This window comes from Lolium rigidum, chromosome 5, assembly GCF_022539505.1.
Source record: "Lolium rigidum isolate FL_2022 chromosome 5, APGP_CSIRO_Lrig_0.1, whole genome shotgun sequence".
Classification (NCBI taxonomy): domain Eukaryota; kingdom Viridiplantae; phylum Streptophyta; class Magnoliopsida; order Poales; family Poaceae; genus Lolium; species Lolium rigidum.
Genome location: NC_061512.1, coordinates 170,337,532 through 170,351,280, shown reverse-complemented (window position 1 = coordinate 170,351,280; position 13,749 = coordinate 170,337,532). Strand labels below are relative to the sequence as shown.

The following is a 13,749-nucleotide window of genomic DNA, read 5'->3' as shown; positions in this document are numbered from 1 at the left end:
CATACTCGCCAGTACATGTCTGATATCAATGTTATCATAGTTGCTTCATTGTCATCACAATTTGCTTGCACTAGTACTGCATTTTGCATCGTTTTAACCTAAAAGTTGCCACAACACATAACAGCAAGGAAATTTTGTCATATTTCAGAGTTGCACACTAGACTACAATAAGGGAGGCAAGACTTTTCTTTGATTTTTCAATAAGTCACAACTAATGTAGGCAACTAAAAGAGACCTAAGCTCGCGGAGAACTACAAAGGACTTGTGTTTCTGCAGTACTACAGAAACCTAAGCTTGCAAGTTGCAGAATTGTGCTCGAACGAACCACAAGTGTGACACTGAACTTTTTTCTTTGGATGCAACTCAAGAGCTGAAACTGTACGGTGCTCCTTAGTCCTCCCTTTAGTCGTTGTTTTTGCCGGGTCCCTAGGTTTCGTAGGCTGATCAGGTGCACTAGTGGACGGGACTGCTGACACAGGCTTCTTCTTCTTGAGCGACTTGTTCAAGTGAGATATCTCTGTTGCTGCAGCTCTCAAATGTTTGTTAACAATGGCAGTAGCTGCGTCTTTTCTACTAGCAATACGGGCAAGTTTTGTGAATCCCATATTGAGGTTCGCGTGCCGCAATTGCACTTGTGATTCTGGAGGCATAACATCTGGCTGTTCAGCAACTGCTGCTGGCACATAACCACTCAAAGCACCTTGAGTCCACCTTTTTAGGATATACCTATCTGGTATCTCATCAACACCAAGGTGGGTGAAGATCTTTAAGATGTGGCAACAAAGTATACCATCCCTGTCCATCTTGGAGCACTCACAGTAATACGTCCCTTCTTCCTTATTAGCGGTTACCAGGTAGGTCCTAGTACCATATTTTGCGCACCATCCCCTGTTTGGCTCAAGCTTGTAAAAGTTGCAACCAAATGGTAACACATTGTACCTCCCAATCAGCTCAAACTCGTTACGGAACCTCAAATATATGTCTCTGGCAGTAAACTTTGAAAGCATGTTCCTCAACAGGGAATGGTGACCATGGAGTAAGTTCCAAACAATCCGTCCTGTAATCATTACCCCCTTCTTTCACAAGTACATGAGTCTGCAACTTCTCATACTGTTGTACAAAGTGTAGTATAGACTTTTTTGGGTTCGTATAGCGTTTGAGAATGGCATTAAAGCCCTCACTTCGTTGCGTGGACTGCAGGAATGGGAAGAATCGTGCTTGAAGTAGCATGGTACCCACTTAGCACGATTAGCATAGAGAGTCGTAAAGTAAGAATTTGCACCACCAACAACTGGCCACTTGCCTACAAACAGAGCCCATTTTGCCTCAAACTCCTCTGGTGAAAAGCTGAAATCGATGCAATCATTGAAATCTTCAGCTAAACCAGGGTTCCTGCCCAGTGTAGGGCCACATTTCAACTGTGCGTTCTGCATTATGTGTCAGCGACAATTACGGTGAACAGAGGATGGGAATAATCTGCTAATCGAGACCGCCATAGCACCATCTTGGTCTGTGATAATATTGTCCGGGGCAAGACCGTTCATGGCAATAAGGAAACTCTCAAATAACCAATCATATCTTGTTGCCAATTCTTGCTTAACAAATCCACAACCCAGCATGATGGACTGCCCATGTTTATTTATCCCAATGAATGGCGCAAAAGGCATACTGTACTTATTTGTCAAGTAAGTTGCATCAAAGGAGACACAGTCGTGGTAAGCCTCTGCATATGCCTTCCGGGCAGCACCATCAACCCAGAAAATGTTTTCTACCCTGTCTTCGTCGTCCAATTTTAACCGGAAATAAAAGTCTGGATCCTTTTCTTCTTTAAGCTCTACAAAGTAGCTCACAACTTTAGCCAGATCCCCATCTTTTGTTTCTTCTCTAGTCAGAGTTGCACAGTAGTTGGTGATTGTTTTGGTTGTGTATGGCACAAGCAACTCTGAACCATAAAATTCTGACATGATTTCCATCATTTTACCTGTTATTGAAAACAAAGTAGGAAATGGTTAGTTGGTTGTATTATAGTCCACAACTATTTTGCCTCACATTTTCGAGCATTACTTTCCAAACTATTTTTACACGCATTTTTTCAATGACAACTTGCACAACATATCCTGGAATTTGACAAGTAAAACAGGCAACTACCTAAACAATCCATGAAATCATAGAACCATTCCAGGCTAGTACCAATTCAAGTGTCTGCAAGTAAATTAATAGAACAGGCAACTTCATGACCATTTTGCAGCAACTTACTAACCATTACATGCAACTAGTTATTCTTTTCATGCAACTTTACAAATACTACTTTCACATTCTTTTTTTACTTTTCCAAATGATTCTTACCAGCTGAATTTTTTTCCACATGCAACATACACAAATTTGCAGTATCAAAACTGAAAAACTTACCAGCTGTCAAATTTGTATTGTGAAGATTCTTCACAAATTCCTTTTCCTCCTTTGGCATGCCTTGGTGTGACCTCGGATACTTTGTGAGCGATGGTTTGTGGATAAGTGGATGGTTATGCTCGAGGCACAAAGTGGATAACCTCCCACCTTCCATCAATTAACTTCACAACCATCCGGGCCTTGCAAAACGTGTGCACAATATTTTCTCTTTTACGCTTCTTGGGCGCCTTTTCTTTTCGCCCTTGAGCAGCAAGATCAGCCACAACGGAAGCAAGCTCTGCATTTTCAATATCAGCCTCATCTTCAGACACAGAATCATGAATTGGCCCCACATCAACCTGCAACTCAGCACCACCATCATCTTTCCTTGGTCTCCTGAATTTGTTGCAAGTGAACTGCTGTTTCTGTTTTTCTCCGGTGATTGTAGACCTCCTGTTACTATTTACTTTCACAGAGAAACCTTTCCTTGCAGCATGTGCATTGTAGTGCTCCTTAGCACCTTCCAACGTATCATAGCGCATGCCAACATGGGGGTCATTTGGCTGGGACGAAGCCTCATCTTCATTTCCATCTTGTGCAATTGAAGTAGTGTCTGTAGGAGCAACAAAAGGACCTGTGTATGTATTTGTTGCAGCAGGTTCTACATTAACAACCGGGGCGTGAGTGTTCACAGGTGGCTGTGGAGACTCGTCAATTGCCTCATCCAACAGTTGTGTAAAATAATTGGGAGGTAAGATACCAGGTTCCTCATTAATATCAAAAGGAACCTCATTTAGATCAAGGAAATCCACTCCATGAGTACCAGGGACCTAGAAACAAATGACCCTTTAGCAATTACAACAACACAAAATGTAACTCAGGCAAATAGTTAGTGAAAACAAGCAACTAACATGGGCATGGAAGCAACTAACATGCACAACCAAAGCAACTAACAACCACAAACAAAGCAACTAACATGCACAAACATGTAGCAAAAAACAGGTGGATTTTTGTAGGGAAGATGATGATGATGACAGTGAGTACTTTTTTGTTGCTATCAACATAATACTAATTTTTATGTTCATGCCTTACTACTTATGTATTGCATCTGCAATATTTACTTCTTACAACTACATTTTTGACTTGGAACTAACACCTTGTTCTATAAACACATAGGCATCGTTGACAGAGAAGATATAAAGTGCAACGGGAATTGCAAAGGACAACATCATGACTTCCTCAACATCGATTGCTACTTTTACCTAGAACAGAGTACACTTTTCTTGGCTAGGTGCACGCTCTAGTTTGCAGATATGTGGATTTGTACATAGCATGGAGTTCTTCTAGATGTCAAGACCACTTGTTGAATATGTGTTCCATTTCATCGTTGATGGATCCTTACTTCTATTTTCTACTATGTGCCGTAGTGCAGACCTGCAAATTACTTGTTGCCTGGAAACATTTACTTGTTGCTTCTATTAAGCATTGAAGTTCCATGCATGGTTTACAAAGTTACCTGCTTCTACTTTTGTGTCATCCTACATTACTTGTTGCCTAGGAAACATTTTTTGTTGCTTCTCTTATGCATGAAAGTTGCATGCATAGGCTAAAAAGTTGCTTACTCTACTATTTTCACCCTATTTTTTACAAGTTGCACAGGAAACATTACTTGTTGCTTGTACTAGGCAAGGAATTTGCATGCATGGGTAACAAAGTTGCTTCCTTTTGCTTGTTCTTCCTAGAATTATTACCAGCTTGCGAGTTCCTCATAGTACTTGCTTCAAATTGGCTACCAGTTGCATATTCTGCCCAGATTTTTTGCCTGTTACTACATGGGCACATAGTATGCATGGCTAAAAAGAACAAAAGTTGCCTGATAGTTTCCAATCTAGATGGGAAACTTCAATCTAGATGCAGGAGCAAAATCCTACTACTGTATAGGCAAGAAACTTCACAGGCAACTAGCAGGTATGTCCCCATAGCTTCTCTTTGATGAAAAAAGAAGGCTATCAGGAGAGGAATAGGAGGATCTATAGGCAATTTCTGAAGGTTTCTGTTCAGTTTTTGTTACCTGATCTGAAGATCCCACTGGAAATCTTCCTGCTCTGGAGATGCCTGGTTCTTGGTTCGTAGACATGGAGAGCTGGGAGGTTGACGAAGGGATTTGGGAGCTTGACGAAGGGAGCTTGGAAGGTTACGAAGGGAGATGGGGAGCTGGAGGCAGACGAACGGCCTGAACGGAGCTGGGAGCTCCAGGTTGACGAAGAGCTGGTGGTTTTTCGTTCTGTTTTACGACAGATCTGGGCGTTGGGCGTTATATTAGATCTGGGATCTGGGGGAGCTAGGTTTGGGCGGGGATTGGAGGGAGGATCTCCCGCCCTGTTTTTTCGGGATGCAGTGCGTGCCGAGAAGAGCCAACCGGGCACGCATGTGGTGGACCAGGTGGCTTTCCTTTTTCAGCCAACCCGACAGGTACTTTCCTTTTTGGGCCGGCCGCTCGGTTTGACAATTGGGCATGCGGCCGCCCGCTAGCCGCGCCCATAAATGATCGGGGGTGTGGGGAGGAGGGGGGATATGGGTTAACTTATTTAGAAAAGTTTTGTGATCCTTTCATATTAAAAATTCAAAATTGTATTTTAAATTTTAAAAGAAATGAAAACAGTTCTGGACATTGTCAATGATATATCCTACAAACATGCAAAACCACAATGTGAAATTCATTTTTGTTATGGGCTACACACAAAAATGACAAAATCTGATACTTTTTTGGAGATTTGATAATGTGATACTCAGATCCACACTTTTATCATTTCGGTGTAGATCAATTTCACATTGTTTCCGTTGATACTTTGCAGGTTTATGGTCTGCATCACTGGCAACAACCTTTTTTTTTCAGAATTTGTTGATACTTGCAAATATGATATCGTTTTTTTCTTGAAAAATGGGGATTGGTGGTGCCCATGTGCATTAAATTTCCACTCAACTTATTTGCACTAATTTTTTTGTTAGTATGTCCAAACATGCAGAGCACGTACTATGTGTGTAGTACAACTGCTGTAGGAGTGGTCTAGTGGGTGAGTATACAAGTCTTAGTTAACATTTGCCATCTCCTTTGATTATATAAGAACAAGGGCAGATCTACTATACGACATTTGTGATCTCCATCAAAGAAAATATGGAGCAAATTGTGAACGAAGTTTTGAGAAGGGCCAAGTTCATGTGCCGAGAGCTCTATGATGCCGCCCTTTCTGGAGACGAAGACAAGCTGTATCGTCTTCTTTCAGTAACAGGTAGAATTTCTTCCTAACGCACGCATACTTTTTCACCGTCTACATCTCAACTGATGACCGTGAGCTATTTCGTGTATCTCAGCATGGCATAGGGACAACGTCAACGGCCGAACGTGCAGTCTGGAGGAGGTCACCGCTGGATGGAACACGGTTCTACACATAGCTGCCGGCCAGGGCAACGTCGGTCTAGTCACAAACCTCCTCGCAGGCGCAGGCGCAGGCGCTGACGCACTTCTGCGACGCCGGAATGCCAAGTCCGAGACGGCGTTGCACCTCGCCGCAAGGGCGGGGCATCCCGTGACGGTGACCAAGCTCATAAATCTGATCGGAAATCAGGTTTCGTTGCAGGAGCAGAACAGATGGGACACCGCGTTGCATGTGGCGGCGCGGCATGGGCGCCATCCGGTGGTGCAGAGGCTGATGAATCATGCTCCGGCGTTGTCCGGTGTTATGAACCACGCTAGGGTGTCGCCGCTGTATCTCGCCGTGATAAGCCGGTCAGTAGATGTCGTGGAAACTTTGGTCAATAGTACGAATCCAATTGTCTCCGCGTCTGGCCCCAAGGGGCGGAATGCTTTGCACGCAGCTGTCCTACAAAGCGCAAGTTAGTCCTCCTTCACCCACTGAAGTGATATCTCCGGCCACTTCAGGTCGTGAAAGTTTCGTCGTTGAAAGAAGGTTGTCCCTTTAAGACTTGAGTAGAAATAATTTTCAGTTTTTTTTTGCAGAAATTACACGGTTAATATTGGCGTGGAATCTTGAACGGAATCTGAATCTGCATACACAAACTGATGAATCGGGAAGCACTCCGCTGCATTATGCTGTGTCCGACGGCGACCCGGACATCATCAGAAAGCTTATTGGGTCAGTGCCACTGCGATCCGCTCTGTATAAACAAGACCAACAAGGTTTCACGCCTCTGCATATCGCGGCATGGATGGGCCATGTCGACGTCATCCGCGACATCTTGAAGAAATGCCCGGATTCTGCCGAGGTTAGCGACACCAATGGCAGAAACTTCCTCCATGTTGCCATCGAGCGCGGCCATGAATCCGTAGTCAAGTATATCGTCGGCAGCCAATTCGCCGGTGGACTGGTGAACGAACAAGACAATAATGGGAACACGCCGCTGCACTCGGCCGTGATTGCTGGGAAGCCACAGCTTGGAATTCTGGAGAGTGAGTTCGTTGAGTTGAACATTGCTAACTGTAGAGAAGGGTATTGGAATTGCACAGCACCAATAGGGCCGGCTGCTCATATATATATAGGCGGACACATGTACAATTACAGGTACAACCCTGAGAAAACACGGGGACCTATATCTATACAATATGTTACTCAACACCCCCCCCCCGCAGTCGAAGGGTCGGCACCGACACACAGACTGGAGCGAAACTCAGGAAAAGTCGTGGATGGCAATCCCTTCGTCATGATATCGGCAAATTGCTGAGACGTCGGTACGTGAAGAACCCGAACGCGACCGAGGGCAACTTGCTCACGAACAAAGTGGATATCCAGCTCGATGTGCTTGGTGCGCCGATGATGAACGGGGTTGGCGGAGAGGTAGACAGCCGACACGTTGTCGCAGAAAACCACCGTAGCCTTGTCAACAGGACAAGATAGCTCGGACAGAAGCTGACGAAGCCATGTGCACTCAGCCACAGAGTTGGCCACGGCGCGGTACTCAGCCTCAGCACTGGAGCGGGACACGGTGGGCTGCCTCTTGGAGGACCAAGAAACAAGCGACGAGCCGAGGTAGACACAGTAGCCGCTGGTGGAGCGGCGCGTATCCGGGCAACCCGCCCAGTCCGCGTCAGAGTAGGCAACAAGGTCAGTCGACGTCGAGGGCGAAGCATGCAATGTCAAGCCGTAGCCCATGGTACCGCAGACGTAGCGGAGAATCCGCTTCACCGCGGCCCAATGAGCATCCCGAGGAGCATGCATATGCAAGCACACCTGCTGCACGGCGTCTCGGAGCTCCGGTCGCGTCGGTGTCAAGTACTGAAGAGCACCGACGATGGAGCGATAGAACGGCGCGCGGACGCCAGCGACCCATCACTGGCGGAAAGCTTGGCCTTCGTGTCGACGGGAGTAGGCGCAGGGTTGCAGTTAAGCATCCCAGCACGCTCGAGAAGCTCGTGAGCATACTTCCGCTGATGGAGGAAGAACCCGTCCGCACGTCGGACAACCTCGATGTCGAGGAAGTAGTGAAGCGGGCCAAGATCCTTCAACGCGAACTCAGCGCGAAGGCGGTCGGTGAGCTGTCGAAGAAGACTAGCGGTGGAGGCCGTCAGAATGATGTCGTCGACGTACAGCCAGCGAGGTATGCCATGTCGTTGCCGGTCCGGTAGACAAACAGGGACGCATCGGAACGCGTGGAGCGGAAGCCCAGCTGATGCGGGAAGCCGGCGATGCGCTGGTACCGGGCGCGGGGCGCTCGCTTCGATCCATACGGGGACCGAGAGAGCAAGCACACGTCATCGGGGCGCTCGGGGTCGACGAAGCCGGTGGGTTGCCGACGGTACACCCGTTCCTGCGGATGGCCATGAAGGAAGGCGTTGGAGACGTCCATCTGATGCACGGGCCACGCACGAGACGCGGCGAGGTGCAGCACTGTGCGGATCGTGCCCGGTTTGACAACCGGGGCAAACGTATCCGTGAAGTCGACGCCAGCGCGTTGCCGAAAGCCGCGCACCACCCAGCGCGCCTTGTAGCGCTCGAGAGTACCGTCGGAGCCGAGCTTGTGCTTGAAGACCCATTTGCCGGAGATGACATTGGCGCGAGGGGCCGGGGAACGAGCTCCCGGGTCCTGTTGCGCTGAAGCGCGTCGTACTCCTCCTCGCATGGCGGCACGCCAATGCGGGTCGCGCAAGGCAGCGCGAGCCGAGGTGGGCACCGGCGAAGGAGCGGTCGCCGAGCCGGTGGGAGAGCCGGTCTGGCCGGCCTGATGACCAGACAGGCCGGGCGACGGTCCGGTCTGACCGGGAGCTTGGCCGGGTCGGCTGGTGGAGGGGACGCCGCCGTCGTGCTGCAATATGCTGTTGCCGCTGGCCCAGAAGGCAGACGCAGTAGACGGAGAAGCCGCGCAGACATACTGGTCGGCGGGGTAGCGTGTAGACGGCCGCCGCACGCCTGCGCGCGGCGCGGGTGAGCATGGGCTCGGGAACCCCGGCGACGGGTGGCGAGGCGGACGGCGAAGAGGCGGCCGCCGCGGGCGACGGGGGCACCGGGGACGCCTCGGACGTCGCGGGCGATGGCGCCGCGGGCGAGGGCACCGCAGGCGACGGAGGCGCCGCGGGCGAGGGCGCCGGCGCGCGACGGGGGCGCCGCGGGCGAGGGCGCCGCTGGCGACGGGGGCGGCGGGGCGCCGCGGGCGGTGCGGACGCCGAGGGTCCAGGCGGGGAGTCCACCGCGGTCAGGCGTCGGCGCGCGGCCGCGAGGAGGGCCAGCGGGCGCCGGGGACGCCGAGGGACCAGGCGGGGCCGGCGCCGGGGGGCCACCGCGGTCGGTCGTCGGCGCGCGGCCGCAGGAGGGCCAGCGGGCGCCGGGAGCGTCGTCGGAGGGGTCGCCATGAGTCCCTGCTGAAACGGAAAAACCAACTCGTCAAAGTACACGTGTCGGGAAGTGATGACACGATGAGAGACCGGGTCGTAACAGCGGTAACCCTTGGTGTTGGAGGGGTAGCCGAGAAACACACAAGGGAGAGAGCGCGGCGCAAGCTTATGCGCGGCGGTGGCAGCAGTGTTAGGAAAACACCGGCAGCCGAAGATGCGGAGGTCATCATAGGTGGGCGGCGCACCGTAAAGGAGATGATGCGGCGTGTAGGACCAACGCACACGACACGGGCGGATGTTGACGAGGAGAGTCGCCGTGGCAAGGGCATCCGGCCAGAATCGCGGGGGCATGGAGGCATGGAACAGAAGGGTGCGGACGCAGTCGTTGAGGGTACGAAGCATCCGTTCGGCACGGCCATTCTGTGAAGAAGTGTATGGACACGTGAGGCGGAAGATGGTGCCGTGGGTGGCGAATAGTGAGCGAATGGTGATGTTGTCGAACTCCTTGCCGTTGTCGGTCTGGAAAGCGTGAATGGGGCGACCAAACTGAGTGGAGACGAACGCGAAGAAGGCGGTGAGGGTGGTGGCAACATCTGACTTACGGCGAAGTGGAAAAGTCCATACAAAATGCGAGTAATCATCAAGAATCACAAGATAATAATTATAACCGGAGTTACTCGGAACCGGCGAGGTCCATACATCACTATGAATGAGTTGAAAGGGAAAAGATGCGGCTGTGGAGGACGAACTAAACGGAAGGCGAACATGTTTGCCTAGACGACATGCTTCACAAGAGTGGGCATCCGTTTTATTACAAGTAAAGGAGAATCCTTGCATTATTTGACGCAGAGTGGCGGAGCTAGGATGGCCAAGACGGGCGTGCCAAAGGTCGACACCGGCGGAGAGGGCGAGTGGACGGCCGGTGGTGGTGGAGGCCGCGCCAACGGGGTAGAGATCGCCGGGGCTGTCACATCGGTGGAGGAGCATCCGGGTACGACCATCCTTGACAGAGAAACCAAAAGCGTCAAATTCCACAGTCACAGAAAGATTTAACAGAAACAAGGTTTTTGATCAAGTCAGGAGAAACGAGAACATTATGGAGAGAGAGGGGAGTGGAGGTGGAAGGAAAAGAGACAGAACCAGTGTGAGTAATAGGAAGAGCATGACCGTTGCCAACGATGATGCGAGAAGAAGTGGAAGCGGGTGTGGAAAAGGAGAGGTTACCGGGATGCGCCGCCATATGCGCGGAAGCGCCGGTGTCCATGAACCAATCGCCACCGCCACCATACGCCCCAGCGGAGGGCGCCTGCGGAGGGCGGTCGGGAGCGCGGGATCCCACGGGGTCGCACCCGGAGGGGCGGCGTAGGCCGGGGCAGGCTGGGGCGCCGCGTAGAACGCTCGGTGGGAGGGCTGGACGCGGCCCCATAATGCCCGGGTAGGGGCGCGCGGCACGGGCATGGAGTAGGCGTGAACAACCCCGGTCCACGGGTTGTGACCGGCAGTCCATGGCGGAGGGGCGGTGTACTGCGGGGGACGAGGCGCAGGGGCGGCGGCATTGGCGCCACCGTTGCCGCCACCGTTGCCACCGCCACGGCGACGACGGCCACGGCGGCCACCACCGAGGAGGAGCCGGCTGGCCGGTCCGGGGACCGGTCCGGCCGGCCGGGCGCCGGCGGGCCCGGTCCGGGGGCCGGTCCGGCCGGCCTGGTGACCGGTCCGACCGGGCGGCGGGCGGCGGCGGGGAAACCCGGCGGCGGACCCGGGGGCGAGGCGCGAGGGCGCGGGGCGCGGGAGTCCGGGCGCCGCGGGAGAAGCCAGCGGCGAGCGGTGTGGGCCGCCCGAGCCCGGAGGTGCTGAGGCGGCGCTCCTCGAGGCGCGGGTACGCCACGGCCTGCTCGAAGGTGGGCGTGGTGAGGAGCGTGAGGTTGGAGGCGGCATTGCTGAGATCCTCGCCGAGACCCGCCGACGGGGTGGAGAGCATGATCTTGTCATCGATCGGGAACTCCAAGTCACGGAGCTCATCGGAGAGGCTCTTCGGCTTGAGGGCGTAGTCATCGAGAGACAGGTCGTTACGGTGGGTGCCGAAGAACTCCTGTTGGAGGAAGGTGACCCGCTGGATTTTGTTGTCGGTGAAGAGGCCGGTGATCTTATCCCGGACCGTGTGGGCGGAGTCGCCGTCGCGGACGACAGTGCGGAAGATGTCGTTGGAGACGGTCTGGTAGAACCAGCGGATGATGGTGGCGTCGATGGCGAGCCACTCGGGGTCGTGCGGCATGGCGAGGAGGTCGATGGTGCCGTCGATGTGATCAAGGAGATCATACTCGCGGAAGAGCAGCCCAAAGTACGTCTCCCACGGGAAGAAGTTGGCAGCGGTGGTGGAGAGCTTCAGCGGCACGCGCTCGGCGATGGGGATGTCGCGGATGACGGCGACGGAGGGGCCGGCGAAGGGGTTGCTGCTGCCGGAGCCGGAGGATGAGTCGAAGCGCGCCATGGCGGAAGCGGTGGCGGTGGGGAGGGCCGGCGGCGCCCTAGATGAGAAGGGCGGCGGCTAGGGTTGGAAGTGGGGAGGGCCGGCGGCGCCCTAGAGAGGAGGGGGGCAGCTAGGGTGGATGGCGGAAGCGGTGGGGGTGGGGAGGGCCGGCGGCGCCCTAGAGGAGGGGGGCGGGGGCTAGGGTTGGGGAGGGCCGGCGGCGCCCTAAGGAGGAGGAGGGCGGCGGCTAGGTCAGGACCCGAAGGGTCTACGATACCATGTAGAGAAGGGTATTGGAATTGCACAGCACCAATAGGGCCGGCTGCTCATATATATATAGGCGGACACATGTACAATTACAGGTACAACCCTGAGAAAACACGGGGACCTATATCTATACAATATGTTACTCAACACTAACAATGAAGGGAGAACGCCATTTGACCTCGTGTCGGATACTAAGAGCTTCCTACCCATGGTAATGCGCTAGTTGAGAATGTGAACACTGTTTGTTCTTGTCAAGATTGACAAAACTGCATATTTTACCGTACTTGTCCTGCCTGTTTTCTGTTCCAGATCGGCTTCGTGCTCAAGCTGTCAGCACGCGAAGCTTGGATCGGGACGCAACGCCAGGATCTCATACCCGCGTGGACGGGAAACGCGATGAAAGAATGGACCAACAAATTATCCAAGAACCTAGGCATCGTTGCGCTGCTCATCGCCACCATCGCCTTGAACGCCATGGCCAACGTGCCGGGCGGCTACGACTCGGAGGGAGTGCCAAACCTCTGGGGAACGAGTCACTACAAAACCTTTCTGGGGCTCGATACCACGGCGGTCGCTTGCTCCATGATCGCGACGATGCTCCTGATCTATGAAAGGGGCGCGTCGAGGTCGAACACGGCGTGGATATGCTTGGCCCTCATCTTCCTCTGGAACGCGCTCATGTGCATGCTCCTGGCTTTCATGGCGGCCGTGGTCCCGGGGCTGCATAAGTCCACCGGCGTCAAATTGTTCGTGTGGAGTATCTTCGCGTTGCCGTTCGGCTCCATGGTCGCGCTCAGCTTCGTGTGGGCTATGCCGGCGCCGACCGTCACCAGTCTGCGTCTACTGTTCCGTGCCCGAACCAGAGAAGACCGTGTGCGCATGAGGAGGCACAACGGGCGTCGTTTCCCACTGGTGGGATTCTACCTCTTCATTCTCTACTTGTTCTGGCTCTTGAATATTTTAGCTTTTGTAAATACCGTGCATGTCATGGTGATCACAATTTGATTTGTGACTATACACTCATACTAGTTCCCTCTGATTTATAATGCAAGTCCTTTTATTTTGCATCAATAATCAAAATGTATGTCCTTTGCATATTCAATATATCCATTCGTGCTCATGTTTCTATTTAGCCTCATTTACTTTACTAAACAATTGAATTTTGTTGTTGCTTTAACTAGCATGCTGGTGCAAGGCCATCACTATTATTGTTTAGTGTTTAGAGAGAGATGATCATCATCTTTAGTGTGTTGAAATTGACTGAAAAATAATTAGGTGTCTCTAAGACTCAGTCGACTGAGACTTAACTTATGACTCAGTCGAATTACATTAGTGTGTTTCAATGCCGATCTAAATAAAGTATAAATAATAGCAAACACGAATCTTCAAGCGGAAACAAAATCCAACGGTGGAGCACGTGACTGAGACTTAAGGTACGTCTCAGCTAGCTGAAACTTAGCAATTCCGAAAATAATTTACATATGCATGGAGATTCATGTCCAGTGATAATTCATCTTTAATGTGGCGAAATTGACCAAACAAAGATATATTATTTCTAATCAAGCATAAATACATAAAAAAAAAGCAGAGAGATTTCTTTTACGCAAATTTCCAGGTATATTTACAAGAGCTAGAGATGAAAAGGATAGATATAAGCATGAAAGAAGAAGAAAAATATATGATGAAGGTACTTGTGAGTTTTATGATGGCATCTCTGCTGGATAACTTAAAAAACAGTATTACCGGAGCAAAAGCACTGTCCAATTGCTTGAGGTACGCA

The 13,749-nt window shown here is 51.8% G+C and overlaps 1 pseudogene; it reads right to left on the bottom strand.

Annotated features, from left to right (window-relative positions):
- Positions 1-278: 278 nt before the first annotated feature.
- On the bottom strand, positions 279-3,885 carry LOC124656689 (annotated as a pseudogene).
- Between the last annotated feature and the right edge of the window lie 9,864 nt (positions 3,886-13,749).